We start from the raw sequence: 26,558 nt of genomic DNA, 5'->3' as shown, positions 1-26,558 counted from the left end.
AAAGTCCTATTATTCTTGACATTTAATTAGTTCTATTTTAGCACCATAGTTAATAGTTAAATATATTGAAAATACCCTCATAAATTACCATTAGTTTAATCTCAAGGTACATTAATTAGATTAATTTGACATTGACCTTAGTTTTCAACTTGATTAGACTATATTAGTTACTAATACTTGGATTCTGATTGATTTATTGTCTTGTACTGATGGCTTCCTATTTTAAGAGAAAAGATTGTATGACATTATTTCCTTTACATCATTGATGTTGCACAAAATTCATTGTCATGCAGTATATCCACGTCATAAAGTTTATAGACTTAAGCGACACCTTGGTAAAACAATATGATTTGTTAATGCCTTTATCCATTTCTGATCATACATAGAAACATATTTTTAATAGATTACCTGACCACTCAAACTAACCATGGTATGATTTGAACTATAGTTGACAGGTTTAACCAGCAAGCATATTAATTTTGCCATGTAAGAAAAAATTGACTGTTGCACAATTATTTTTGAAACAACCATTTTCACTAATCATAGTTTGCCAAAAGTTATTATTTCTTCTTGTGATTCTCAATTTTATAATAGTTTTTTACTACTTTGTTTGCTTGATTTAACCATGAAACCAATAGGCTAACAGAAGCAACCATTACTACTATCTTAGATCTTTTATATGTATACAAAATTACACAACCCCATACAAACACTTACAAAGCACTTTTTTGAACTCATTTATGAAGATAGATTGTTTACACCTTTCACATCATTGTCGTATAAAGTTAAAGCTACCAATGATATTACCCACATGCATGCTACTATTTTCGATGAAGTTAAAGATATGATTGCGAAAGCCCAGCAATCATATATAAAACAAGCTAATAAGAAAAGAAAAGCTATGAGTTTCAAAGTTGATGATTATGTTTGGTTATGCATTGAAAAGAGAAGATTGCAAAGTGTTGACAAACACCCTATTGTAAAGTTAGCTCCTAGATTTTATGGACCTTTCAAGATCATTCAAAAAATCAATGACAATGCATTTAAACTAGAATTACCCCAACATTGAAAAATCCACAATACTTTTCATATCAGTTTCTTACGACCTTTTAGAGGCCAATTACCTATACACCCTCTCTATGAAAACCCTCCTTTGTTAGAAGAAGAAATTGAAATCCTTGAACCTAAAACTATACTAGATATTGACTTTATGACCACTAGAACTGGCCGTAGATATTCTAGATATTTGGTTAGGTTTAAAAATCATCTTGTTGAAGAGGCCCAATGGATGCACGCTCACGATCTAAGTGCTTACCCCTCACTGTTGGCTCCACATTGAGCTAATAGCAATTGAGGACAATTGCTATCCCACCCCAGGGGTATGATGCCAACAAGCATATTCCACGATGGAATCCGTGAGGTTTTGCGGTGTATTTTGTAAAATTATATTTATTGATGGGACTCATACACAAGGTGGATTTCTTGTGTGAAAAGTCGATGGGGATGCCATCCTTTTCGGGCATCTTGTTAATTTGATGTGCAAGTGGGTGCATCTGCAAAATACATATTTAAATTAATGGACGTTTATGAGTTTAGAGTGCGCACTCGTAATAAATTAAGTTTAGGACTGAGTTCTAACCAATTTATTTATTTTGTAGTTGAAGACTGCTAGGTATTCACTTTTGTCAGTTTAATTCTATTATTTTTCTAACAATTGTGAATACTTCAGTTGATGTGTGGAGCAAGCAGCAATGGTGTTGGGAAGCACTGCGCGATAGCGTGTATTCAAGTTATTTAGAATAAATTATCAATTTTGATGGGCGTGCATTTTAAGCATGGCATCAATATTTATTTTAACGTGCTTATTGTAACATGTCCACTAGTATCATCCAGGACACGTCTTAGCAGTCCATCGGAAAGGATGTCTAGAAAGTTCCGCCTAGCACTCCCACGGAATGTTACGGGATTTGCGATCTAGGGTTTTCCGCGTCTGCCACGTAGCGGAAGTATCCCGGCCGTTCCCACTTAGGATCGACCTGGATTAGGGTTTTCTTGATTGGTCATTTCCTAACAGCAAACTAGCATCGAACCCAAGCGAACTACTTTACGCAGAAATGCCAAGTCCGAAGCGGATTCACGCTGCACTTGGTTCAAGGAGAATGGGAAACAAGAGGGATGCAAAGCTCAACCTCTCTGCCATAAGGCATAGTCCCATTCCGATCCCCTAAAACAACGTAAATCGGGTTAAGACATAACTCTAAGTCAACGCTTTTGTTGTTCGTGTCCTTTGACGATCATCCCGCTTATCTTTGTGATTTGAGAAAAGTTCCCGGCCAATCGGGACCACCCAACCATAGGACGGACCCATGGCCCATCCTCCGCACTTTCCTCGGTTTGTTTTAGTTATGTAATTATCTAACACATTAGTTGGACGTGTAACAACCAGCTTCTTTAATTAATCCATTAAGCACTAGTTCCTTCACGTAATCTTATCACGTGACATAGAAAAAACAATATCAAACAAGTTCTTTATTAACATATCATCATATTTATCTTTGAAATACAAGGAGTTCTGCCCGTAGGCTTGTCCACAATCCGCCCGAAGGCTATCCAACAATCCACAGGAATTACTATTCCAAGTTTCCGCCTGTAGACTAGTATGCGGGCCTTGAGATCCAATCCCGAGTCACGTTAGCCTCTTGTGCAGGACCCGGAAGGCGAGGGATTTACGGCTAGAGCCCCCCTGGCACCCAAGCGTCCTCCTGCTCCAAGTAGTGCTCAACGGAGAGACCTCTCGCGGCGGGTTCGGTCCACGTTCCCGGCGCGGTCAACAACCACCTTGGTTAGGGTTAGGCAGGCAGTCGGGGGTAACTGAAGCTGCCTCTCACATTCAGGCCTTCAACCTGAAGTATAGGTGCTTATTTATTTTGTAATTTATTGGTCAAACAAGTCAAACAGTGCTCTAAAATCTCTAGCAAGCATAAGCATTTCCATTGATCGATTTTTGTTGTTGGCAAACTACTAAGGAAGGAATCATTCCTTTCGAATGCATCCAGTACTCGATCCGGGGTGTCTTGCAATTTGGCAAGATCCCTTATATTTTTGGGTTAGGGCGTACCCTGTTAACCCAACTTGGTCAAACCCTACAATTCATCGGATACTTCAGTTTCTGGTTTTTAACCTTCCTTACTCAGAAGGATATCAAGGTATACATCCTCTTGCAAGATAACTTGCGTAAGGATCCGCCATCCTTGTTGCGAGAATTTAGCCTTTCTTCTTATGATTCAATCACAAGACTATATGACTTCGTTTTTGCTACGCAAGTCCTATATCGTACTATGCGATAATGGAGTTACGAAACAAGTCGTTTCAGTTTCTTTAAGCTGATGTTGTTACCTAGGGTTTCCTATCTTTATTATTTTCCTTTAAGAAACTCAGGGACAAACCCTAGTTTCTTTTATGTTTAGCATTTACTGACTCTACACTCAGGGAATGTGGGCAAGTATTTAAGGTATAAAAGTTTCTTGGATTTTAATTCATTCCCAATGAATATTTCACAGCATAGGTATTTCTAAGTCTATATTAATTTGGTTAACTTTAGAAGGTAATATCGAGATCACCTCTGCATGATTTGTTATCTATGTGTCAATTGATTTTTCAATCCTAAACTTTATCAATTTGAGGTTAGGTAAATTCAATTAATCTTCCTTTTTCCTTGCGAAAAAAACTCATGCCAAATAAACAATCTTTACCTTGCTAAGTTATGTAGTTAGCAATGATAACTTCCTAGAGTTTAAGCATCGTAAGAATCCTTTCATGATTCGCACTTTCCATGATGATTCGTTGTAAAAAGAATAGGGGTTAATAGTGCAAGATACAGTTTTATACCTTGTAGGCTTAACCGAAGTATACTACTTTAGTGGGTAAATAATCTTGCTCATAATTCGTTTCAATGCATAATGCTGTTTGAAAAAAAAACTATGTTTATACTTTATATATTTTGCATGTTCCATTAAACTAAATTCCTTCTTCGTGAATAACTAGGACAAAATATATATTATCCCTAAAAATTCATCTTGCACGATTGAATTAAAACCGATATAAAATTAAGAAGGAAAAAACCTGGGTTTGGGGTGAGATATCCACATGGATACTGGGAGATGACCCTCCCACAGCTACTCCTTGGACTTTCTTAGGAGCCATTGCAATTGTAGTCCTTCGAATGTGGAAGTAGCTTTACACTCTTTTTCGGAATTCTAGCGTCGCTCCCTTGCACGTCAATACTCTTCTTCTCTTTTTCGAGTAGGGGAAAAACCAAGTCCCAAGGGTATTTTGGAAAGGCAAGGAACAGTTAAGGGTCTTAACCACGAGGAGGGGGTAATAAGACTTTTAGGGTCTTAGTTCTTTTGGGAGGGAAAGGCTTACAAAGCCCAAGGAAAAGGCCGTATAGGGGTTTATACACGGGGGTGTGTGTGTGGTTCTAAAGGCATAAGAAGGGCCTTGGGAGATCTCTGGACACGGGAGTGAAAGGTATAGGAAGGGGGGTCTTGGAGGGATTTTAGGACACGGGGGGGTGTGTGGACACGGGGGTGAAAGGGGCTTAGGAGGATTTAAAAAAAACTGGGGGGTGAAAGGGTGAAAGGGGGAAAGGGTGAAAGGGGGGAAAGATGAAGGGCAACACAAGGGGTAGAAAGGCCCTTAAGAAGAGAAAACCGGGGGGGGGGGGAGGGTGTGTGAACACGGGGGTGAAAATAAATGGGGCTTAAGGGTCTTAAAAACCTGGGGGAGGAGGGAATAAAAGGGGACATGAGGGGGGGTGAAAGGGGGCTTAATTAGCCCCTCAAGAAGCTTCTTTTAAGAAGCTTCTATGCTTCCACGTGGTAGGGGGGTGTTTCAACGCCGTGTTGGCAACGGCAGGCAGCGCTGCAAACCGGGGTCGATGGTTGTAGGCGGCAGCGCTCTCAGCGAAATTCCTCCTCGTCCGTCTCTTCCTTCTCACTTCAGCTCCTCGTACGGCAAGTCTGGGCAGCGTCGTCCTTCCCACCCCTCATGGAGGCAGCAACCCCTCTCTTAAATAGGGGAGGGAGGGGGATCCTCCCTCTCTTACACGGTAGCACGCATGGCCCCAGCACCTACATGGGCGCCAGCGTGCTGCATTTCGTGTCCTCCTTCCCCTCCAGCGCGACGTCAGCTAGGGGAGAAGGAGGGGGAAAAAGATTTTGCTTTTATTTTATTTGATATATTACATTCTCTCCCCCTTAGAGGAATCGAGATGTCCTCATCTCGAGATAAACTGGGGATATTGATGGTTGAGTGTGCCTTCATCTATCCAAGTGGCATCCTCTTCGAGATAGTCTTTCCACTGGACGAGGCATTCTCTCAAGGTTCTGGATCTTAATTGTCTCTCCCTAACATCTAAGATCCTGTTAGGCCTTAGTTCAAGGACGCCTTGACTAGGCATTACAATTTGTTGATCGTCAAGTACATGGTTAGGATTAGGTACATATTTCTTCAATAGGTTGATATGGAATACATTATGAACCTTTAGGTTCTCAGGAAGTTGCAATTTATAAGCATTAGGTCCTAGGCTTTTGAGGATTTTATATGGCCCACAATACCTTGGACTTAGCTTCTTGCAATCTCCGAAGGATAGAGAACTCTTTTTAGGGTGTACACGAATGAAGACCATGTCTCCTTCTTTGAAGACCCTTTCTTGACGCTTCAAATCCGCGTACGCCTTCTGTCTATCCTTGGCCACTTGTATGTCTTATCTTATTGACTTTATTTGGTCATCCATCTCTTCCAGCATCTGTCTTGAAGCTTCAACCCTTAAGGTTGGATTAAAAAAGTTTAGGAGACTTCGACAGTCATGACCATACAATGCTTGGAAAGGGGTCATCTGAATGCTTTGCTGGTAAGAAGCATTGTATGCAAATTCAACCAAAGGCAAGTATTGAATCCACCTCTTTAGCTCTCGACAGCAGTATGCCCTAAGCATATCCTCGATGGCTTGATTTACTCGCTCTGTTTGGCCATCCGTTTGGGGATGGTAGGCGGTGCTAAAATAGAGTTGAGTCCCAATAGCTTCAAAGATAGCTCTCCAGAAGTGTGATGTGAAGAGAGAATCACGGTCACTAATGATTCTTCTGGGTAAACCATGTAGCTTGAATATCTCCTTGATAAACAATCTTGCAATGTCTGAGGCTTTATAGTTTGTATTTACTGGAATAAGGTGTGCAAACTTAGTAAGCATGTCAACCACAACCATGATGGAGTTGCATCCTCCCTGGACTTGGGGTAGGCCTACAATAAAATCCATACTGATGAATTCCCATTTCATTTGGGGGATGTCAAGGGGTTGCAGTTTCCCTGGCATCATGACATGTTCGGCTTTGATACGTTGGCAAGACAAACACTCAGTGACATATTTGAGAACATCACCTTTGAGCCTCTCCCAATGGTAGCTTTTCCTAACTGCATTAAGAGTCTTAGCATAGCCAGGATGTCCTGCGAAAGGAGAATCATGAGCTTCCCACAATATCTTCTGCTTAAGTGACTTGCTTGCTGGTATACATAGCCTTGTTCTGTAGTAGACAAGTCCACTATTAATGGAAAATTCTTGCTACTTAGCCTGCAACATTTAGTTCTGCTCCTTGTAGAGATCTCCTTTAGCATTGTTTGGTAGGCCAAATCATGGCATGCTTCCTCTCTAGCTAACTCAAGTATAGGGTTGTTTGGCATAGATACTTTTGTAGCTAGAGATCAAGCTGTTGATGGATTTTGCAAGATTAGGGAATTTAGGAATGCCTTTTCACTAAGAGCATCGGCAACTACATTCTCTTTCCCTGGTTGGTACTTGATTTCAAAGTCATATTCCTCCAATACTTCAATCCACCGACGTTGCCTCATGTTGAGCTCGTTCTAGGTAAAGATCCATTTGAGACTCTTATGGTCAGTTATTAGAGTAAACTTGTTACCCAACAGGTAGTGTCTCCAAAGCTTTAGAGCATGGATGACAGCTAGTAATTCCACATCATGCGTAGCATAATTCTTTTCACGACTCTTCAATTTCCTTGAAGAGTATGCTACTGGATGACCTTCTTGCACAAGTACACACCCCAAGGCAAGAATGCTAGCATCAGTTACTACCTCGAACTCTTTATTGAGGTCTAGAAGTTTTAGAATAGGTGCTGATACCAAACTTTGCTTCAATCTGTCGAAGCTATTTTGTTCGGGAGTTGACCATGCAATGGAAGTTTGCTTCTTCAGTAAATCCGTCAGAGGTGCTGCAATCAAAGCATAGTTTTTTATGAAGACCCTATACCATCCTGTCAATCCAAGAAAGCTACGTATCTCTTTGACGCATGCTGGTATTGGCCACTCAAGCACATCTCTGACCTTGGCTGGGTCCACTGAGATTCCTTCTGCTGATACTATGAATCCCAGATATTCAATCTGACGCTTGAAGAATGCACACTTCTTTATTTTAACATACAGCTTATGCGACCTCATTGTCTCAAGGAAAATCTGGAGTTGAGGTTCATGATCGTCTTCCTGTTTAGAATAGACTAAAGTGTTATCGAAGAAGACAAGCACAAAATCATCAAGATATGGCCTAAAGATGTCCTGCATTAACCTATTGAAGGTGGCAGGTGCATTCGTAAGCCCGAATGACATAACTAGGAACTCAAAGTGCCCATATCTTGTATTGAAGGCCGTCTTTGGGATATCTTCTTCCTTGATCCTTATCTGATAGTAACCTGACCTGAGATCAATCTTGGAGAAGATCTTTGCACCCTGAAGATGATCAAGAAGCTCATCTATTCTAGGAATAGGATACTTGTTCTTGACCGTTGATTGATTCAATCCTCGATAATCAATACATAGCCGAAGTGTCCCATCCTTCTTTTTCTAGAATAGTACTGGAGCTCCCCACGGTGAATTGCTAGGCCGGATGTAGCCCTGATCTAGTAGTTGCTTGAGTTGTTCCTTCAGCTCAATTGCTTCTGGTATGGACATTCTATAAGGTCTCTTTGCAATTGGCGCAACTCCAGGTACTAACCTAATCTCATGATCCACTTCTCTTTGAGGCGGAAGTTCAGTCAACTCTTCAGGGAATATGTCTGTGTATTCCTTTAGCCAAGAAGGTCCTTCATGAGCCTCTTGCTTTTGATCTAATTTGCTGAGTTTGATCAAGTAAACAGGTAATCCTTTTCTGAATCCTTTTATGATCCAAGATACTTTGGCCAATTGGATTCTTGGCACTCCTGCCTCACCTTGAGTTGTGACTAATTCCCTTTCAGAGTTTCGAAAGGAAACTTGACCCTTTCCACAGTGAATGTGGGCGTCGTTAGGCTTAAGCCAATCCATTCCGAGTAGACACTCATGGATACCTAAATTCATGACTCTGAATTTGACCGAAGTCTTCTTTCCTCCCAAAAAGAATTCCACCTTAGCAGTTTGCCTGGTATAAGTAACCTCACGACCATTTGCCAATTCCACAAGCAGGGTAGGTGCTTCTACTGTGGCTATTCCTAATCTTTTTGCACATGCTGGTGAGATAAAGGAATGTGTACTACCACAATCAATCAAGGTCTTGAAACTTTTACCTTGATAGTCCGACGGTGTCTAAATCACTGAGAACTGGCGATTTGGCCCTTTCTTGTGTAAAGCGGCATGGACTGTCGCTCTTTCGAATTCTGCTTCTATGGTCGGATCTTCATCTTCTCCTTCTTCGCACATTTGCCTGTTGGCAATGCAGGCGGTTCTTCCTCTTCCTCGGGTAGCGGCTCCTTGACCATGGCCTGTTCCTTGGAAAGGCGCTTGGCGATGTCCTCCACCAAGCTTGGGACATTGCCTCTTGAAGTGACTGGGTTCGTTGCAGTGGAAACAATGGAGGTTTCGACCATTACTTTGAGTAGGAACAAAGTTGTTGACGTTCTTCGTCCTTGCTTTCTTTCTTTGTCCCTGATTATGACCTTGAGCTCTCTTCATTTGAGGTCTGAATGCTCCTCTATTCGGGTCATCATAAGACTAAGTTTTGTTACCCCTTGGTCTAGCTTGCACCTCCTGAATTATAGGCGTCGCTCAAATGAGTGCATCCTGAAGATCTGATGGACGCATAGATTCGAGATGGGTATTTACTGGTGGATTTAAACCTGCACAAAATTTGGACACTTGTTGTGCCATGTCCATCTGTGGTGCATATTTTAAAAGTGAGATGAATTTAGAGTAGTATGCGTCAAGAGTGAGTCCTAGCTGTTTTAGTTCGTAGAACTCATTGATTTTCTGTGTCCGATATGCAGGTGGCAATTATCTTCCCTGCACCGCTTTCTTCAGCTTCTCCCAGGTAACGGATCCCTCTGCGATTCCTTGATCCCTGCACCATTGCTTCCACCAAAGTCTGGCTTCGCCGGTGAGCTTTAACTTGGTGAGCATAGCCTGATTGGCGGGTGCAGTACCGGCTAATTCGAAGTAGTCCTCCATGGACTCAATCCAAATTTCAGCATCAACTTGGACGAATCTGCCTCTCCCGTCAAACTCGAGTGGCTTAATCTGCTTGAGAAGGAACTTCTTCTCCTGGATTACAGCAGTACTTAATGTAAGAGGCGAATTAGGAACCTGTACCTGGGGTTATGCCTGGATAAAGGTTTCTTAACGTTATTATACGATAATGTTATTGATTTATATTACATCTTTAATTCAACTATCTCGTAAACAATGTAGCTACTTAACTTTTTATCAACACTTATGCACAACCAGACATTGGTAAAAGGAAGTCTTTATTTGTATTTATATGGGCATAGCCCCTTCGGAATACAACATTTCTTGCGAAGATAAGCCAACTGTTACATTTAGTTTGGGGAAAACAACGTTGTATTACATTTATCTACAGGAACTGTATAGTAGTATGGTTTCGGGTCATGGATCTTCAGGAATCGGTAAGTCATTGGAAGTTCAGGATATCCTTTCCATTGGAATCCATACTTTTCATGGCGGCCCAACACTTTAATCCTGTCGGTGGGGATTACACAGGTTACTTCCTTATATACATATGAGTTCATCTCAACCCTCGTACCTCGAATATGTAAAGTCGAATTTACGTGAGCTTCCACAAAAACGAACAGCTTCACGACTTTCAGGTCTTCCAACCACTTGATCCTTTTTAGGTTGGTCTGTAGATAAGCAAACCGGTGGGCGGCTATATAGTAGATTCCTGAAGCACCCGTCCATCTTCGTTCCATGTACAAATGCGATAGATTATAGATCTGCCCCAGGATGTTCATCATCCCAATTCTTTGTCTATAAAGCAGAGAATGCATTGCAGTCATTAAAATGACTCGAAATACCAAGAACTTGTTCCACGCTTCGTAATTCTGGAAGAAAGCATTGAAGGTAAGGAAATGTTTGGACAGCAACAATTGCTTTACTTCATTTCATTGAGATTTCATAAAAACAATTCCGTTGTTGGTCGGCTCTGATACCAACTGTAACGTGTCCACTAGTATCATCCAGCATATGTCTTAGCAGTCCATCGGAAAGGATGTCTAGAAAGTTCCGCCCGGTACTCTCACGGAATGTTACGGGATTCGCGATCTAGGGTTTTCCACGTCTGCCACGTGGCGAAAGTATCCCGGCCAATCTCACTTAGGATCGACCTGGATTAGGGTTTTTCTGATTGGACATTTCCTAACAGCAAACTAGCGTCGGACCCAAGCTAACTACTTTACGCAGAAACGCCAGGTCTGAAATGGATTCACGCTGCACTTGGTTCAAGGAGAATGGGAAATGAGAGGGATGCAAAGCTCAACCTCTCTGCCATAAGGCATAGTCCCATTCCGTTCCCCTAAAACAGCATAAATTGGGTTAAGACATAACTCTAAGTCAACGCTTTTGTTGTTCGTGTCCTTTGACAATCATCCCGCTGTTCTTTGTGATTTGAGAAAATCAAAGAGGAGCTGCCCCACAGTCACCATATCTCATCGGTGAGTCTATTCTCTCCTTCTTTTGCTTGTTTAGGGTTTAAATCACTTTCTCTTTTGCTTGTTTAGGAGAGGAAATGAGAGAGAAAGAGAGGGAGAGGGAGAGGGAGGGAGAGAAAGAGAAAGAGAGAGGGAGAGAAAGAGAAAGTGAAAGAGAAAGATAGGGAGAGGGAGGGGGAGGAAATGAGAGAGGGAGAGAAAGAGAAAGAGAGGGAGAGGGAGAGGGAGAGGGAGGGAGAGTGCATTCTCTCTCTCCCTCTCCCTTTTGCTTTTGGAGAGTGTTAGGATATATTGTGAGAAGGAGATAAAAATGAGAGAGAAAGAGAGGGAGAGGGAGAGGGAGGGGGAGGGAGGGAGAGGGAGAGGGAGGGAGAGGGAGAAAATGGAAGAGGTTGTGGGCAAAACTCTCTATTTACTTTTTTGAAGTGTTCAAATTAACATAGGATGCATGTATAGATCATTCTTGTGTGTGAAAACTTGAGAGCTCTCTTCTCTCTCCTTGTATCCTATCTTCTTATGCTTCACATTGACGGCGAGGGTGAGGGTGAGGGTGATGGTGAGGGTGAGGGAGAGTGAGAGAGAAATTAAGTGAGGAACTAGAAGAGTGAAGCTTCTCTCCTATCTTGCATTCTTCTCTTCTTCCCCTTCTTCTTCTACAATTTGGAGGGTGAGAGGTGGAGTTGAGATGAGGCTGGGATATCCCTCTTTCTTTTCTATGCTTCCTCTCTTTTGTTGGAGTACTTAAGGAATGGATGGATTGCAAAATGGAGTGGCGTAACCAATTGAGGGAGCCATGCTTGGATTGTGAGGCTGAATTGATTTGAGATGATGATTTGATTGGTTGAGTATATTAGAGTAGATAGAAATCAAAAACTCATTTTTTTATAAAAAAACTCTCTAATCATTTGTAGTAGAGATTCAAATTGTATTGATTGATGATTGCTATGGAGGATTAGTTATGTCCAACGTTTATCAATTGCATTAGGAAAGAAAATAGTTATGTCTATTGTTATGTCTAATGATTGCTATGGAGGATTAGTTATGTCTAATGTTTATCAATTGTATTAGGAAAGAAATTAGTGAATTTTTTTTGCTTATGACATCTAAATGCAACTCACAATGTAACTCATCTAAATGCATTCAAATTGAACTCACAATGTAACTCATCTAAATGTAACTCATTGGAGAGTGTTAGGAGCATTTAAATGAAAGGACCTCTTGAGTGAAAGCTAGCAGGAAGAGAGGAGATGTTTTTCAAATAAAACATTTAAGGAAGAAAATGAAATGAGAGAGGGAGAGGAAGAGAGAAAACGAAATGAGAGAGGGAGAGGAGAGAGAAAAATGAGAGAGAGGAGAGAGAAAAGGAAATGAGAGAGGGCACTAAGGCTCCATACATAACCTAGAAGCATATAAATACCACTGACAACACTATTACAGATATAAGTACTAGATCCAAGACAAAACATCAAACCATCCTACGATAGGGGTACTGCATCCAATGAGTATCAAGAGAGCATGTACATGTCACAATTAGTCCTATTGTCTCACTATAATATATCTAAAAAATGGCTCATGTATCATCCAATGATAAGAGGCATGAAGTGTCTTAAATTAATGCTTGATGTGAGAAGTGACACTCAAACTCAATGAGACTAAGCTTCAATCTCAATCCAAGTGTATTCTAGAAGCATGGCCAAGTATATGGCATCAACCATAGACATTAGTGTAACATGCAAAGTAATCAATAAGCATCAACAAACAATAAGAATGAAGTTTCTCTGACAAAATAACATCCAACCCTACTTATTATAGAAGTGAAAAACTCTATAAAATTGAGTAAATGAGTGCTCAAATTAGTCTAATAGCATGCCAAGACATTGACATAGCATCCCAAGTGATCTCACATCAAATAGACATCTCGAGAAGCATAAGTGACCTCCAATAAACAATGAGTGAAGGGTTTTCCCAAATTGTATTACAAGTCATTAAATTGTTTGTTGTAACGTAGACAAGATGGAAAATGAAGAAGGTCCTGTTGTTCAAGATCACGAGGCGTATCTTAATCAGCGTGTCCCATGTCCTTGCTCTCAATGCAAGTTGGCAATTAGAAGAAAACGCCAATTGTCTATAGAACACGTACAACGATTTGGTGAGTTTCAATCTGAGATCATTGATCAGGCGATTGTGGATTTTCATAAAACGGTAATTTGAAGTTAATATCAATCCCTTGTTGCAATTTTCCATTCATGATGTCATTCTGCTTTTTATAGCAGTCTTTAGCCATATGACCCATTTTACCACAGTAGTAGCATTCAACATTACTGTTTGCATTTTGGCCTCTTTGCCATCCACCACAACCTCTTTGGCTCCCCCTGCCTCTAGAGTTACCACATCCTCTTCCATAGGACTGGTTTTCTTGAGTTTGCTGCATATTCTGATTTCTACCACGGCCTCTAGATCGGCCTCCTCTACCTCTGCCTCTACCTCTTCCAGCATTTGAGTAGAAGACAGTTTCTTTTGAAGTTCCTCCTGAAGAAGATGCACCACCATTTCTCTGCTCCTCAGAAATTAGAAGAGCAATCAACTCCTCAAAATTAGGAAATCTTTCACGGACGGAAATGGATGTTCGAAACTGTGCATAATCCTTTCCTAGACCATTCAAGGTCACAGAAACTAAATCATCATCTTCCACTGGTGACCCAATGGAAGCAAGTGCATCTGCAATCTTCTTCACCTTCATGTGGTAGTCATTGATGCTCATATTTTCTCTTTGCACATTGTGCAACTCTTGCTTGAGTTGCATTTTCCTGGCTTGCGTATTTGTGCTATACATTTTTTATAAAGTATCCCATGCCTCCTTTGGCGTACTTGCATCTTGAATATGCATAATCATAGAGTCTGAAATGCTGATAGACAGCCAGTACATAACTTTCCTGGCTCTCTCATGCCATGCTTTAAATGCCTGCATTTGCTGTTGATTGGGAACATCAGGAAGAACTGGTTCTTCTTCATTTCCTGCAACGAACTCCCAATATCCTTTTCCCATAAGGAAATTCGTCATTCTAAACTTTCATGCTTGGAAGTTGTTCTTGTCAAGCTTTTCAGTGACAATCTGTGAAAGAGAATCAGATGCCATTACAGAACACTGGAAAAAATTCTGTCACTGCAAAGAACACAGCTTCAGCCTCACAAGGGTAAATCTGCAAAAGTGGAATTTGACCACACAGTCACTTCCTAGTGACGATTTTCATCAACAGGCAACAAGGATGATTTTGTAACTCCCAATGTCTCTGTGCACAGGCATACGATGCAATTTCTACAGTAACTTTTCACCGATCGGTAGAACAGTGGTCGCACAGCATAAAAATGGGCCTTTCCCTGAGTGCGTGCAGAAAACTTCGGCCTCCAAAACAGGCCCCGAAATGGCCTCAAATCAAAAAAACAGAGCATACACTGCGAAGGGCGTCTCAATCTGAGACAATACACTCTTGCACTTTCCGGATATGCTACCTGCAAAGACTTGCTCCCAAAATAGAAAAATGAAAGCAACACTGGTCCTCTTACCAGAACACCGCAAACTTGGTTTGCTTTCTTGAGCTGCTTACCACGAACAAGGCTCTGATACCATGTCAAGATTGTGGGAGAGAAGGAAGGAGTCTCACTTGTAGCTTTCTTGCTTGCACAATGGGGGAATACACACAAAGATGGAGGCTGAAAACAGTTTTCCTCTTCTTAGTTGTGTAAGCCAAAAGAACTCTCGTACAAAGAAATAGAAGAACCCTATATATGGGTCTCAAACCAAACTTAACTAAGGTGGCATACTAACTGAGCCATGAACTAGAGTAGATAAGGATAGCTGTCATGTAGCTATTATTCATGGGCGGTGTACCAACCGCATCTACAGCTAACAAGTCGGTGATATAAATGCACAACGGTCACCCTGGCATATCACGAGTGGAGCTCGATATCTCAACAGTACATACGCTTCATTGAATTTTTTTTCGGCACTATTATTACAAACATTTGTGCTTTTTCAAGGTGTTTTATGATTTTTTTCAGGTTATTGAAATATCATATATTACCACCTGCAAATACCATGCCTGAGTCTCATGATGATGCACGACATGTTTTACAGAAGCTTGGCATGGACTATAATAACATCCATGCATGTATCAACGATTCCTGTGTGTTTCGAGGAGAATACGAGACTATGGAGACATGTCCAAAGTGTGGTGCTCACAGGTATCGACAGGACTTGCAAGGGCAAACCATCCCTCAAAAAGTTCTGAGACACTTTCCGCTCATCCCCCGCATAAACCACATGTTTCGTACGTCCGACATGGCAAGCTTGACAATGTGGCATGCACAGAATAGGTCCACGGATGGAGTTCAACGAATATCAGCGGATTTGCGTGCATGGAGCCACATTGACTCTTACCTTCCCAAGCTTTGCCCGAGAGCCAAGGAATCTTCGGCTCGGTCTCGCAATGGATGGCGTGAACCCATTCGGTGCTCAACTTCTTACAGTGTGTAGCCTATAGTCCTTGTCAACTACAAAATCCCTCCGTGGCTTTCTACGAAGAAAGGACATCTCATCCTTAGCTTGCTTGTCCCAGGCCGCTACAAAGTAAAAAATATGGACGTGTATCTTCGTCCATTAGTCGATGAGCTTAAGATTTTGTGGGAGGAGGGGGTCACTGTGTAAGATATGAGTAGGCGCGATGGTCGGCGGTCAGCCAATATTCGAGCCATTCTCATGTGGACGATGCATGAATTTCTGGGATTGGGAGAGTGCTCAGGTGAGTAGGCCTCCATTCTCGCTGGTAATATCTATATTTTATCTCATTCAATCAAGTATTCACTAGGTCATGGTGTTGGAACAGGTCTGGTTACCTCAAGTTATCATGCATGTCCATTGTACGGACCACAGTTAGACTCCCGAAGGTCACAAACCATGAAGAAGATGGTATATCAAGGACACGCTACTTTCTTGCTAGAGGATCATGAACTCAGGGAAGGTTTCCTTGGATGACCTCCAACACGTATGAACGCCGCAAGCTGGTACAAGCTGAAAATGGTCCATGCGGAATCACATCCAAATGGAATGCGGCGGTTCTCAGTTTTCTATGAGTTGCCATATTGGACCCACTTACAGGTCAACCATTTGTTAGATCCCATGCATATTTTCAAGAATGTGGGTAGCTTGTTATGGGACCATATCACAGGAAAGAGACACTATAGGGGCACGAATGGATTTGAAGGAGGTAGGTAAGATGGAGGCACTTTGGCCGCAGTCGAGTGCTAATGGTCGCGTGCAGCTTCCTTGCGCTCCTTGGGTTTTGTCCACTAAAGAGGAGTGCATTGTGAAGCAAGTAATCAAGTCTATCCGCACTCCGACGGGTATGATGCGTTCTCTTAGGTCCGCATTTTCTAAAGACGACCAATTATCAGGGCTAAAATCCCATGACTAGCATAAGATATGTCAGGTTTGTACTACGAATGGATTGTAATTAGCGTGGGCATTTTGCTATTTGGAATGTAGCCATTATTCATAATGCTTTCTCATTTGTGGCAGTTTGTACTACCGATCGCGATCGCAGGATGTCTTACTCCAGAAATACGCGGGGCCATTTACAAGTTGTCGACTTTGGTGCGATGGATCTCACAGAAGGAGATTAAGACGTCCTCTATTGAATCCGCGAGGCGGGGAGCAATGGAGACGGTCTGTCTCTTTGAGAAATACTTGCCCACCAGCATGCTCACGATACAGGTCCACCTTCTTATGCATCTTGTGGATGAAGTGGAGATTGCTGGACCTATCCATACGCGATGGATGTTCTTCTTCGAGCACTTCATGAAAACCCTGAACGGCTTTGTGCGACAACGAGCTCGGCCAGAAGGTAGCATGGCTGAAGGTTGGTTGGTGTCTGAGGCGCTAATGCATATTTCACAATGGCTACCAACGGTGGAACCAGACAATGAAATGCTATGGTCACTGAAGGACGATGATAGACTGACTGGAGATGTGGTGGTTGGAAATGGGGTAGAAAAAAGAATGGATGCCTCAATGGAAGAGAAGTTGAATCGCTTTTGTATGTTGCACCATGCCTCTATGGAGACGTGGCTCGCCAAGTACCAGATCGCTAGGCAAGATCGAGAGGAAGCGTGAGCTGAATTCCGACATAGTACACGTCATCGACCGATTCGATATCCCGAAGGCATGGAGAAGATGCCGCAGTTTATGTCAACGCGATGGTTGCATGGAGCCTTGACCGCAGCATCTCACAAAGGGACAGAGGTCTCAATGGAGGAGTGGGAATTCTCGAGGGGATGTAGTCCAAAGGTGATGAGGGGTTTAGAATCTGTCATATCTAAATTTTATATAAGACATCTAATTTGAGTGTTTCAATGTACAGTACAAAATATATAGTGCAGCGTGGTCGCACGGACGGCATTTTCGCGTGGAGAGTATTGACAAAATGCGCTCCACAATGGACTGTGGTGTCATGGCAAGGTTCGAGCAAGAGAGCCGGTGACGAGCACGGTTGTGGATGAGATGGAGTATTTTGGAAACTTGCAAAGTATTGTTACGGTGGATTACCGTAGCTTCTCCATGATATTGTTCGATGTGCAGTGGTTCAAAGTGGTACTTGAAGGAGTTGGAGCAACAGTTGGACGAGGTCCATCTGGATTTCTCGAAATAGATTCCAAAAAAAATGGACAGATTTGAGTGACATCTTTGTGTTGCCGGCCCATTATGAACAGGTGCATGGACTCATTTTCTTGCTAATTGTATTACGACATGGTTTATGTCACAATGGTTTGAACTCTCTTGTATGTGTTTGTGAACAGGTAATCTTCTATCCAAACCCCCGATAACCTCGATGGTGGTATGTTATACCTTCAACTCCTCGAAGTGCGAGAGTATATGATCAAAGCGATGTTTCGAGCATAGATGAAGATAATATGCAAATAGAGGGGTCGATATTGCAAGGGGTGGAGGCCGTCGAAAGCTTGGAGCCAACATCGGCTAACAATGATGGAAATACAGGAGTCCAATAAATCTTTGAGAATGAGGCAGACTCATTCTTTTGTGGTGACATGTCTATCGACCTTCCAGTGTATGCGGAGTTGTGTCAGGAGATTAACATGGGACCATAGGATACTTCATACTTGGAGTATCCACTTACTCAATTCGTTGACCAATCGCTTATAAGGATACATAAGATATGCATTTTAAGTGAGATTTTTTTAAAATGATTTATATTACTGTGCTTTGTATGATTTAAATTAATTATTCTAACATCATTTTTTGTTTGTGTAGGTGACATTTTCAGGATGAGTCGAGGGATGAGTGATGAGGAGTTACAGGATATCTTCGCACGCATGTCTCCAGACCAGATCACCAAATTCAGCGAGATGACAGACTAGGAGCTGTCTCGGTCTTCGCCAGGGCGCTCTGCTAGATCTGCTTCAGCACGATCGGATGCTTCGGCTTCGAGCAGACGATCTCGACGCTCATGACTTGGGCCAGAGGGAGGGAGTGCATCAGGATTAGGGGGATGCTACAGAGATACAGAGGCAGTGAGCCCGCAGTCTAACACGGGATACAGGTGCGACTCCTCGCTCTCGTGGCTCAGGTGGATGCTGTGGAGACACGAACGCGGTGTTTCTGTCTCGTCGTTCAGCTGGAGCTACGTCACCTCTAGGATTTGTCACACCTGTGGAAATGTCTACTCCAGTTACTCCGGCTTTTGCGCAGCTGTTAGGTGGCACGTGCCACTTTGAGAGAGATTACCCCCGTCGGTACACCGGATGCAAAGGGGTCTCCTAGATATGCCTAGGAGCGTGGACACAGATGGGAGAGGACCTATCTTAGGCAGACTCCTAGGGGTTTTGGATATCTAGCAGATAGTAGGTCAGGAGCCATCATCATGAATGATGAGTGGAGGAGGGTGAAGGCTCGCATGAGAGAGTTGTGCCAATAAGTTTTTCGGCACAACATCTTGGATCATTGGAAGAATATACCGGAGGGAAGGAAGGGCTACATAGTAGCATCCTTGCACGAGGAGTTTCAGGTGGCCGCAGTAGATAGATTCTTTACGGGTTGGATGATGGATTGCATGCGTGCATACATGTCACCTAGACGATTCGACGCACGCAAAGCAATCAAGAGTGGGGTTGCAAAGCCCGAGTGGTTAGATGCAGACGAGTGGTGCCGACTGAGGGAGGAGGCTACAGATTCTCCAGGACGTTGAAGTCAACAGTGCGAGGTGGCGAGGGCACGACTCGAGGTCGGAGTGGTCCATCATCTTGGGAGTGGCAGCCACAGGACTTTTGTTTGCAAGCGCATTGTACACAGTAGTGCAGAAACTATTTTGTATGGCTCTCATAAAGCACACAGTGCTATATGTGGCAGGGCAGCTTGTTGCCCTGCCATAAATTTTTTTTTTCCTTGTTACCGTTGCTATTAGCGTCGCAAATTTTACTACTCGCATCGCTATTAGCGTCGTTATGCGTGTCGCAAACCGTCGCTATAAGTGTCGGTATTAGCATCGCTAAAGACGCATTTTAGCGACGCTAATACCATCGCTAAAGGCGCATTTTAGCGACGCTAATACCGACGCTTTGCAACGCGCATAACGACGCTAATAGTGACCCCAATACTGATTGTTCTATGGCGTCGCCAATAACGACGCTTTTTGCGACGACGGGGGAAAATTTTGTTGTTTGCATTTTCGTCGCTTTAAACGTCGATATAAGACCTATATCTTGTAGTGGACTGCCAAAGCAAGTGATGATATTCTCATATAGAAATAGGCCATGCTGTTACCGTGATCTGATTTGAGAGCTCTAGCTTCACAGGACTTTGTCACATAGTCTGTACAACCAAGATGAACTAGTTCTTCTTCCTTCCAGTTGGCGGATTGATTGGGCCCACAAAATCAATACCCTACTTCTCAAACATCTTTAGGGGAAGGATGGGCTGTAGTGGCATAGTGTTGGACTTGGTAGGCATTGACAAACATCATAACGTTTGTAGTAATCATAGGCATCTTTATGCAGTGTAGGCCACCAATATCCTGCAAGTAGAGCTTTTTTTGCTATCTCTTTTCCACAAAATGTCTACCAAAGGGCTCATCATGGCAATCTTTCAACACAATCTAGATCTCACCTCTCAAAACACATATCTACAGCACTTCATCTTTGCCTCTCTTGTACAAAGGGCCGCCTAGTAGAGTATAGGGGGACTGATTCCAACAAAAGCTTCTTCTCTTTGCTAGAGATACTAGAGGGGATACTATTGTGTGGCCAAGAGATTGGCAATGTGTTTGCATACCATGGGGTTACTGTTTCAATCAGAAATAAGGAAGCATTAAGAAGGTCCAGATTATCTTGCTTCTTTTCTTTAGTCCAAGGGATTCATAATAGATGATCAGCCAAAACATGAGAGTGACCAAGCTTGGTAATTACCTCAAAGTCAAAATCCTAGAATAGAAGAAGCCATCTCATCATTCGTCCTTTCACATCTACCTTATTCATCAAGAAGGATAGTCTCTCATGGTTCCAAGGAGACGAGTCATAAATATATGTGTGTATCACGTGGGTTCAACGTAATGGATTTTTAAAATACTATTTTTACACATTTTTTACTTACAAAAGGATCCCATATAAAGGGTTACTTACATATTGAATAAAAAAGGTTTATGTTTTATTAAGGAAAAATTCACAGATAAGGATATTTATAAATAGGCCTTGAATGCACGTGCAATAGAGGGTATATATAGTGAATTACCCAAGCTCATGGTCCACATAAAACTTCAAGTTCATCGATAGCAGGCAGTGTCAAAATTTTTCCAAGGCAAATACCATGGCTAGGCATTCTAACTCTGTCACTATATAGTCCTTTTCTCAATCGGTGACCTTATGTCTTGCATAGTAGATGGGCTAATCTAGCTCTTCAAGGAGATTTTTTGACATAAGACTGCACCTAATCCTTTTGATAGATGCACCCATGTGCACATGAAATTCCTTCATCCAATCGGGAGGTTGTAGGATGGGTTCTTCAAATAGACACTACTCCAGAGTATTGAAGGCTTCGTCACAATCAAGATTGCACCTAATCCTTTGATAGATGCACCCGTGTGCACATGAAATTCCTTCATCCAATCAGGAGGTTGTAGGATGGGTCCTTCAAATAGACACTACTTCAAATCATTGAAGGCCTCGTCACAATCAATAGTCCATATAAACTAATTTGCATCTTTCCTTAGGAGCTTATGCAAGGGGGACTGCCTTTGTTGCAAAATGTGAGATGAATGGCCTATAATAGCCCACATGGCCAAGAAATCCCCTCAACTGTTTGAGGTTGGTTGGTACTGTTAGAGTTGCAATCTTCTCAATCTTGGCAAGGTTTATTGCTATCCCTTCTTGTATAGAGACAATGTGGCCTAGAAGAATCCCTAAAGAGACTCCAAATATGATTGTCTCATTAGTGGGATATTAGTGGAGATTTATCAATGCATTGGTAGAAAGAACATTGCCATTGATGAACTTGTTAGCGCTAATCCTAAAAACACCCAAAAGAAGTGAGGTCTTCTATATATTTTTAGCAACAACAATGCATAGTATTAGCTACTATTTAGCCCAAATTTGGGAAGGGAAATGATATCACCCAATTTTCTTTGCTAGTCATAAATTAGAAAAATCTGAAATTAATTATACTTATATGGAGAAATTGTGCCTTGGAATGGTTTTCGTGACAAAGAAATTTAGGCACTATATTCTCTATGAGAAGGTGGTATTTTTTACGAAGGCGGAGGGACTTAGACAGTTGATGAGCAAGTTGTTGCTATGACTATTTAGCAAAGTGGTTAATCACTTTACAATAGTTCAATTATGAGATTATGAGTAAGCCACCAAATCTATTAGGGTATTGTGGAATGTCTTGTGAATTTCGGGGAGCCAAAGGGAATTCTAAGCTAAAGGAAGTGACATCGAAGGTTTATTTAAAATTGATCCCTTCTTGGTATGTAGCTATAACACATTATTAATCTACAAGAGAGGCTGGGGATACTCTATCAAAGTCTAAAAAGAGAAAAATTAAGCAACAGAAGGCACTACGCTTTTCAATTATAGCAGGCGTCTTGTATCAAAAATGTGTGGATGAGATTTATCCACTGATGTGTAGTACCTGATGAGGTACCATTTATTCTTGGGCCAAGGATGTGACATCTTAAACATTCTCGGGTAAGTAACTCATGAATATATGTGTGCATCACGTGGGTTCAAAATAAGGTATTTTTAAATATAATTTTAATATATTTTTTACATATATAAGGGTGTAATATAAATGATTTATTTACAGATTGAATAGAAAAGGATTATGTTTTATTCATTTGAAAATTCACAGATAAGGATATTTATAAATAGGCCTTCAATGCATATGATGTAGAGGATATACATATTGTAACTTTCCCAAGTAAACATTAAAAAAAACATGATAAGATCCTCTCATGATACATACAATGATCGAGGAATATTTCAACCTCACATAATGTTTTCCAAAGAACAACAAAGAAACCTCACACACTTAGCGTAGGTCACAAGTGGGCATACAAGTGTTATACATCCAAGAATTTCTCTTTTGATACCATGCTCAAATGTAAATGCAATGTGTATGAATCATTATGTTCAAACAATTTTAACTATAAATTATCCATGTGTCATGCAAAAATTACATTTTCATGATTTCATTTCTCTAACATTATGTTGCGTTACTACAAAGGGATAGTATTGGGCTAACCCCTGCTGCTATTCCTCTTCACACTCAAATAAATCAAAGCCTTTATACCATAATATGCAATGAAATCAGCACTCATTCATATATTATCTCTTTTCAGCGCTTCTTTCCTATTGTTTAGGTTTTGCTTCCGTGCATAAGTGTAAAAGGATTTAGTCATTATTTTTAAAAATAAATAAGTAATAAATATACACTTTTCACACATAAATGGAGATAGTCTTAGGAAAATTCTCATGCCCTATCTTGATTATACATCCATATACACTTTCTTAATTTTTGATAATCTTCTGTGTATTAAAACTAAATTTTTTCTATTTAATCACTTCAAAAAGACTATTTTTAATTATTTTTTCATTTATTTGAACATAAATTACTAATTTTTCTTAATTTTCTGATTTATGTGACTAGTGTGGATTGTGTTCCATCAACATATCAATCGTTATTCCATGTGAACAACATTGAACCCTTAAAATCTTTAAAAAATCCCATTTTTGTATTAAATCCTACATCTTGAGTTTTGTGATTTTGATATTTTTCATAAAAATGATTGAAAGTAACTAAATTTTTTATGTTTTGAGGCATCCTCAAATATAACTCAAGCATTTTAAATCATATTCCATGATAGACATGAGAGATATGCCATAATATGCAATAAATCAGCACTTGAGCACATGTGGCACATTGTATTTTGAAAAATGGAGTCATTGATCCCATCATATAGCCATTGATGCTCACCTTTGTACTTTTTTATTCCATTCCTCGTATCTCATTTAGGAGCCAATACCCATTCCCCCTCATCCACTCAGCCCATACGAACAACAATTATGGCGAGAGAGAAAGAGGAGAGAGAAATATTGAAATTTGAACTTTTCGTAGAATACCTCAATTCTCCTGTTGTTTGGAGTGATGCAAAGCAAATAATTGTAGCACCTTAGCCCCAAAAGGAGGAAGCATGATTCCACTAGTTGCAATTCTCTAAAAATGGATTATAAAATGGGGTGCAAAAAAAAAGAGCCCCATCCCTCCGTATGACATGTTTTTTTAAGTTCTTGCCTCTTCTAAACATCGTTAACACTTTAAATTTAAAATAACCTATTCATGTTCTTGCATTCACACTCTCCCATAAGTGGTTTCAAGCCAAATGGAAGGGCAAATGACCTCAGATTCACAATCCGACTAGGTGGATTCCTAGCATCGAAAACTATTACCTTAGCCTTTGCCATTTGCTTTCCAGCTTTTTGGATCAAGTAGTTGCTTTATAATGCCCAACCTTGCAGCCATTAAATGGGGGTTCGAACGGATTCCAATCGACAAGCAGACACTTGCGTTGGATTTTTGGCATCAAAATACACTTAGAAAAAATCTAGCTCCTCAATTTGTGATGATCGACATATTTTCCACCAAAACCGCCACTTTTATGATTCTCAGGCCATTGGTGTGCTTTTAAATTTGGCTCTAGAATTTAGCTCCATGCCTCCAACGCTAGTTAGGCCTCAACCATGTTTCCCTCTAGACTAGACAATTGTCACACAAAGCCTTCCAGGGTTTTCATGAGGCTCTCTAAGAAGAATTATCCATCATGAACCGGTCTTGCAATCTCCACTTCATCCATAAGATGTACTAGGAGGGGAGTTTATATCCTAAACATACTTGTGGATAAGTACTTCTCAAAGAGAGAGAATATCTCCACTACTCCTTGCGAATATCCTTATCTCCTTCTACAAGATCCACTCTACTAATTTTGACAACTTATAAATTGATGAACGTATCTTTGGAGTGAGATAACCCATGATCACGATTGGTAGTATATGAAGTGCCATAAATTTAATGCATTAGTAAAAAGAAAATACTACTCAAGTCAAGTACTATCAAGGCGTGGCATATCTTGTGCTTTCCAATCATGGGATTTTATCCATGTTAGTTAGTCATCTTTAAAAAATGCACACATGAAAGAATGCATTATATACATTGATGTTTGGATAGACTTGAGAATTTGCTTAACCATACACAACTCTTTAGTGGATACAACCTAAGGAGCACAAGATAGATGCATATGAATATCGAAGCTCCTTTGTGGCCAATATGTCTCCATCTTATTTATCTCCTTCAAGTCTATTAGTGCCCCGAGAGTGTCTCTCTTTCTCATGATATGGTCCCAAAACAAGTTGCCAATATTCTTGAAAATATACATGGGATCCAACCAATGGTTGTTCTATAAATGGGTCAGCAACTCATAGAAAACTAAGAACTATCACATTCGAGTTGGAAGCGACTCCTCATGGACCATTTTCCACTCATACCAACTTTTGATATTGCTTCATGCAAGGGATCATCCAAGTAAATCTTCTCTCAAATCATGGTCCTCCAACAAGAATGTGGCATTCCCATGTTAAAGCATCTTCTTCATCTTTGATACAACCTTCGGGAGTCCCACACAATGGACATGCATGATAGCCTGAGGTGAGGAGGCCTACCATAATATATATATCTAGTCAACACAAACATAAACATGTGATGTTAGATACAAGTAATGGGAATGAAAGCTTATTTGCCTCAACACTCCTCAAAATCTGGAAAGTCATATATGGTCTAGATAATAATGGCTCATATATTAACAGACCATCTCCCAATATGCTTGCTCGTGTCTTCCATAGTAATTCCCTTCTCCTACAACATCTTAATGTTGTCAACTAAGGGGCAAATGGACATCCATATTCTTGATTTTATAGTGCTTGAATATAGGAAAGCTAAGGATAAGATGTCCTTTCTTTGTAGAAAGCTATGGAGGGATATTGTAGTTAACAAGGACTATTGGCCACACACAATAAAAAGTCAGGGGGAGTTCCAATGTATTCATGTCATCCATAGTAAGATTGATCCAAATATTCATTGCCTCTCATGCAAATCTTGGAAAGGTGGAGTCAATGTGACCCATGTCCACAAGTCTACATTATTCACTAGATTCTATCTATGGACCTATTTTTGCACATGCCACATTGTTAATCTTGCCAGCTCCTAAGGCCATGCATGATATGCAAAACATGTGACAATATGTGGTATGATCAAAAAGTGTTTAAGACCCTTCTGAGGACATTTTGTCCCTGCAAGTCTTGTCGATACATGTTAGCACCGCACTTTAGACATGGTTTCATGGACTTGTATTTCCTCAAAATAGCATACAGTCATGGACACATGCATGAATGTTGTTATAATCCATGTATAGCTTCTGCAATACTCGTGAATCATGAGACTCATTAATCGTGTTTTAGATGGAAATATGTGACCTTGAAGAAATAAAAAACCTTTCTTATTTATGTAGTAAAAAAAAAAGAGTAAAAGTGAACAACTTGGTCACACTTACATCACTCCATCTATACTTTTCCTATATACTTAGGAGAGCAAAGAGTATTTTCAAGCAAGATACCCAATATCCATCATATAATAGTATGGATGCCTCCTCTCTCAATGGAACAAATGACTTAGCATCCAAAGGTGGTAATGCATTGGCCATTGCCTGTCCCATATCCTTGCATTCACTGCAAGCTTGTAATTCGACAAAAACATTGCTTGTCTCTATAGATCATGTGTGAGAGTTCAGTGAGTTCTAGTTGGAAATAATTGATCAAGTAATCTTGGACTTTGAGTTAATAGTGAGAAAAGTATATTTCAATCATGCTTTGCAATCAAACTCTCATTGAAATAAATTTCAATAATATTAAATATGAATGAAAAATATCTACAGAGAGGTGTGAGTCCATCCCAAGTAATGCATA

Source organism: Lygodium microphyllum, chromosome 2 (assembly GCF_053477565.2).
Source record: "Lygodium microphyllum isolate KBCC chromosome 2, Lygodium_microphyllum_v1.1.10, whole genome shotgun sequence".
In the NCBI taxonomy this organism is placed as follows: domain Eukaryota; kingdom Viridiplantae; phylum Streptophyta; class Polypodiopsida; order Schizaeales; family Lygodiaceae; genus Lygodium; species Lygodium microphyllum.
The sequence above is the reverse complement of the archived record's forward strand: the minus strand, read 5'-3'. Positions refer to the sequence as shown.